Here is a 6,000-nt window from a genome sequence, read left to right as displayed (position 1 = left end):
GCAGAGGGTCCCAGGTTCGCGTCCGGGTATGGGCGAGGGGACGGTCTAAACTGTATAATAGTGGAATAATGCTAATGTATTCACATTGCATCTTTGCACATGCATATAGTTCAAATGTGCTCAACAATTTATTGTAACTAAATATGTATATAGATTTTTCACTTGGGTGCTTTAAAACAATAAAAAATGGCAACACAAAATTAACATTGTGTTCTTCCTTCTGACATACTTACATTCTGTTTCAGGATAGAGGCAGTTACAGAGGTTTGTTGCTCCAGCCGAGACTTTCTGATATGTTATAATTAACTGCCTTTGGCAGGTAGCTTACTATTACTAGAAGCGTTTTACAACTCTACAATGGTCTCTAGGACACAAGGCCAACTGATGGTGCTTAGATTATATCTGTTTACTACTTTATTGGCAGTCTTCAGGATCCCAAGGCTGTTATAAGTTAGATATTGTGTTATTAATTCCGTCACTGGGTTTTCATATTTTATTGATCCCGTAAAAGTACAGTACTTTAACCAAAGCAAAGCACCACTAGGGGACTGAGGGCATGACCAGAAGAACATCAAAGTGTTGCGTGACTCTTCAGAGCTAAGAGAATAGGCCTGGGAAATAAGAGGGCATCAAGCGCATCAGATCAGACACCATTCCGGAACAGAAAAACACCTAGGTTTTTCCCACTGACACATTGACTGCTTCACACAGTATTACCGTAATCTATAATTGCCAGCTCCAGTCTCAAAGCTTTTTGAGAGATGTCAGGCAGCGGCAGACTAACTCTCCCCCCTGTTAAAATCAGTATTAAGTTACGATAAGGCAGCTACAGAGGTTTATTCTATAAAAATCCCTCGCTAGAGACAGACAAATGGTTTCCAATCCCAGCTATTAAGAGGATAGAGAACTGGGGATTACAGCTTCTGGCCTCGGTCCCCCCCAAAGTCAGCACAAGATTGGAAGGCTGACTTGGGCAGGCAGGCAGAGATGGTATGGATGGATGGCCTATCCTGGTATAACCCTGGTGAGAGGCTTTGTGGGTCTGAATATGAGTCCTGCCTCATTCGGTAACACAAAAGCTCCCAACTACCATAAATGCATAATTTCGACATTTTGGATCTAATACACTGAGTTACTAAAACATTCTGTCAGGAACATTCACTTCATGTAGAGTGCAGAAAACTCAATTGTTCTGCAAGTGTTCTTGGCCTGCTGCAGAGTTGCAGGGGTCTGCTGGAGTGCATGCGCTGGCTTTTGACGGTTTGTGGTTAGCCGTGGGGTGTTTGCTTGAGAGTTTCCAGTGTCACCGCCTGCTTTAAAGTAGAGGAGCTGATTCGCAGCTAGCTATTGCACACTCATCCAGTTTGCTCTGCACTCTCAGTGCACTCGGTGGATACAGCCGAAATCGTCCCTCTTCTCACTGGGATGTATTGGCTAGCGAGAGGCTTCTGTGCTGGGTGAACACAGCATGGGCTCCGTCTCATGTTTGGATATGATCTAGGAGTATAACCATTGGCATGTTAAAGCAGTGGAACAGTTTTGAGTATTGTTTTATGGCGGGCCTATAAAGGCCAGTAGTTGTGGGTTTAGCACTCCAGACTCTGTCTATCACATCCACATACCGTGGCCTTTCTTTCTCTGTTCTTCCTCTTTGAATATGTCGTTCATTCTATGTTGACTGTAGATACCCAACACACTACAAGAACCAGACTGGGATTACGCCATAGATGTTGTGCAGCCTAAATGTGGCTGTCACAAATTCCCATCAGGTTAACTAGGGAATTTCAGTCCTTAATCCACTCGACATCTGTCCTCATCCAAGCATCCGTCTTTAATGACTCCCCCTCGCCTCAGATAAATCTCCACAAACAACACACGAGAGGATGTCCATCTCATCCAAGTCATCTTTCATTATCCCCCACTAGCTGAGCTGTGTAGGAAAGGTCGGGCTAATCCTCTGGCAGCCAGGGCAAGGCTGTGTCTTGACTGGCGCTACACAGGACATAAACCCTCACTCACCTCTCCTCTCCTCACCTTTCGCTATGGCCCCATAGATTTCAATACAGCATGCAAGTGACTTAGCTCTCTCTCTCTCTTTCTCTGTGTGAGCTGGCTGGCTGGCTAGCTAGCTGGCACATCATGTCAAGGGCCTAAAAATAGGCCTCCAAGCCTCATTAAGGCCCTAAGTTTGTTTGCCTCGGTATAATGCCCATGCACAAACGCTGGCATCCATTGGCCCGGGTGTTTGTGTCTGTTTGCAAACATCAAAGTCTGGCCAATCAATCTAATGAGGAGAACGAGGACACACATCTGTTCTCTCGTGCCTGTCTTTTACCTCCATCCCAATTTTTGTAATTAGACGTCCCCATGGTAAACCACTGCTTTAATCCAGATTGGTAATGATAAATAAATATTTATTTATCTATTTAGTCGGGGGCAAATGCTTCCAGCTTTAAACAGGGTTGGTTTACATAATAACAGCCCCCCTCCCCCCCCCCCCTCCCCCCCCCCCCCACCCCCAGACAGTTTGATGAGGAAACATGGCCGATAAATGAGTCCTTTAAGTGTAGTGGCTATAGCCCAGCCCAATGTGGAACATCTTCCATGTGCATACGCTGCACGCTTGGTTGGTTTATTACTGCGTTACAATCCTGAAGGAGGGTGAGTGTTTTTCTTTGGTTGGTTTATTACTGCGTTACAATCCTGAAGGAGGGTGAGTGTTTTTCTTTGGTTGGTTTATTACTGCGTTACAATCCTGAAGGAGGGTGAGTGTTTTTCTTTGGTTGGTTTATTACTGCGTTACAATCCTGAAGGAGGGTGAGTGTTTTTCTTTGGTTGGTTTATTACTGCGTTACAATCCTGAAGGAGGGTGAGTGTTTTTCTTTGGTTGGTTTATTACTGCGTTACAATCCTGAAGGAGGGTGAGTGTTTTTCTTTGGTTGGTTTATTACTGCGTTACAATCCTGAAGGAGGGTGAGTGTTTTTCTTTGGTTGGTTTATTACTGCGTTACAATCCTGAAGGAGGGTGAGTGTTTTTCTTTGGTTGGTTTATTACTGCGTTACAATCCTGAAGGAGGGTGAGTGTTTTTCTTTGGTTGGTTTATTACTGCGTTACAATCCTGAAGGAGGGTGAGTGTTTTTCTTTGGTTGGTTTATTACTGCGTTACAATCCTGAAGGAGGGTGAGTGTTTTTCTTTGGTTGGTTTATTACTGCGTTACAATCCTGAAGGAGGGTGAGTGTTTTTCTTTGGTTGGTTTATTACTGCGTTACAATCCTGAAGGAGGGTGAGTGTTTTTCTTTGGTTGGTTTATTACTGCGTTACAATCCTGAAGGAGGGTGAGTGTTTTTCTTTGGTTGGTTTATTACTGCGTTACAATCCTGAAGGAGGGTGAGTGTTTTTCTTTGGTTGGTTTATTACTGCGTTACAATCCTGAAGGAGGGTGAGTGTTTTTCGATTTTGAAACGGATGATGGTTTTTATGGTTTTAGCCTTTGACTTTGATCATGGCTTTCATGTTTGTCTGTATTTTGCACCCAAGTGAAATTAATTAGTATCACTAACCTTGTGGGGGGTAGGATTAGTGATAAAGAGCACTGCCAAGGGTCTCCCTGCCTGCCTCATGTGTTCTGATTAGAATGGATCATTTGATGAGATAAAGATGTCATGAGACGCACGGCAGAGCAGAACGCTAATTGTCCCCAAGCCTCTGACTGGCCTGAATGGGAGTGTTGCATGTTGCACCTACTTCTGTCTGCTTTCAGCATCATCCTGATGACAGTGTTTAAAGGATGTCGTTTCTGAATAAAGCTCACTGTATCATATTCCTGGACCCATGGCCATGCCAAAATGTCCACGTTTAGTTGATTTCTTTATAGGCTGACACCAGAGGAGAGGGGCCTCAGCCATGCACCTGTTGTGAGGAACGGAGCGAGGCATTGACAGAGGAGCGTGTCTATACCCTTGGATTTTGATGGAGAGGTGTGAAAAGGCCGGAGGCTGCCAATAGGAAGGTAAACACGTGTGTTTGTGCAGGAGAATGGCTGATTACGCAAGAGCGCCACAAAAAGAAAGTGTAGCTTGCACAAACACCAGGCTGTAAAAGCTTCAGAGACAAACAAAGGTGGCATGGAATGGGCCACAAAGGGACACTGACAGGTGAGGGTTGAATGGAAATAGCATTCTCATAACCTGCCTGTTACATCAAACCTTCTGTGGTGTCTGTATAAGGACAGAACCTTATCTTTTACCTAGCGGAGCTGGACTGTGCTGGCTCTCTGTCTGTTCAATTACTGGGCTACTAGTATGGCCTCTCCTTATTATTTACACGACAAAGTTCATAATAAAACAGGGATTTGTCCAAATGGAAAGAGCAATCACTTTGTGGAAAATATTATTCACAGCGACCGGGTGATATTAATATAGAAAATATGTATTTTGTCTGTCAGGGCTATCCCTCCACAACCACAGTAGGACATTACAGCCCATTTACCAATCCCATCTGGATAATAAACAGAGAGATCTCATTAGCTAAAAGTATACTGGCCGCTGTTGCCGGTTATGAGCTGCCGTTCTTGCCATCAGGAAGGGTCGTCTGCAGTGCACACAATTTTACTACGCATAGATTAAAACAATTTCATTTGTCCAGCTCCTGCCTGAGCTCAGGGAAAATATATGACTGTGCTGAAAGGTATAGAGATTAAACTGGCATGTCACTGTGTCTCAGCTATATGCCAGCAAGCTTAATCACCACCTGTAAAACATCTCAGCCTGGAATTGGTTCTGCTCAGTCTGCAATTAACATTGTCTTTGGAAGTGACTTTAAAGCCTTGCAGTATCATGCTTTACATGCTCACTGAGAGGATTGCAACGATGGGTGCCATGTTCAATTATTTTGTCTAGACTAAATCACGTAAATGATCTAAGAGGGTCCTATTGCCTAGACTGTTCTGATTTCACAGCAGCCACGTTGAAGCTTGTGTATCATGTGAGAAGAGATCAGCTTGTTTAAACCAGATATGAGAAAATGTCATATTCACACTGTTGAATATTACAGATAGACCGATACCTATAGATCTGAAGGGGGTTTAACACAGTGTAGTGGCAGACTAGAATAAACACTATGTAGAATAAACTCTTAGAATAAACTCTATGTATTGTAGATGAAGGTTAAACAATCCTAAATGGAAGGGATGGGAACTCCGGCATGGGACTATGTGACAGGAAAGAGAAATCATAACGGGATCAGTGGCTGTGTCCTGTAATTTGGAGAATATGTTGACCCGGCTGATCCCAGGCAAGCAGAACAAGCTGCCAAGTCCTGGGTGGAAAGCATCCCTCTGCCAGGCTGCTATGTATTACCACTTTCTGTCACTTTCTGTCAGTTTCCTACTTCAAACACAGCGCAGTCCCAGGAGTTTAAGAGGTGCTGGCAGTAGCCGGCTTTTTATCTCCCGAAATGTTCCACTGTGGGAAACTTTGCCTAGGCAACAAGAGCCCCAGTGTCCGGAGGTTGGAAATAAAAAAACAAGATCGACCCATTTCCGAGGAAGAGGGGTTACACTGGCTCCCAGAACAGGGGTGCGTGTCTCTGACCTCACAACCTTGATGGGTAAGTCAAAACATTCTCTCACTCACAAAAACTACAAGGAAATAATAGCCAAGAGCATATTTTGATTTATCTATAGTTTGATTCTTGGAGCACTCAAACTTTAGTAAGTGAACAGAAGTGAACAGCTATCAACCTATCATCAATTGATGAGGTGATTATTTTATTTCTGACATTTTAAGTTGTATCAGGAGAAGTCAGATCAGGCATGCTGACACTGTTTGGGATTTCTCTAGTAACACAGACTGTCTGCTCTGTACCTACTTTGAACTTCAATCAACAGGAACTCTTAAGGTCAGGGACAGTATTCTAGTTCGACCACTAGGGGTCTTGGTTTACCTCTGTCTGGTAAAAGAGTGAAGACATTACAGTTACCTATCTGAGAGGCTTTCAA

This window comes from Oncorhynchus mykiss, chromosome 8 (assembly GCF_057628025.1).
Source record: "Oncorhynchus mykiss isolate SJ-2025 chromosome 8, ASM5762802v1, whole genome shotgun sequence".
Taxonomy (NCBI): Eukaryota; Metazoa; Chordata; class Actinopteri; order Salmoniformes; family Salmonidae; genus Oncorhynchus; species Oncorhynchus mykiss.
The sequence above is the reverse complement of the archived record's forward strand: the minus strand, read 5'-3'. Positions refer to the sequence as shown.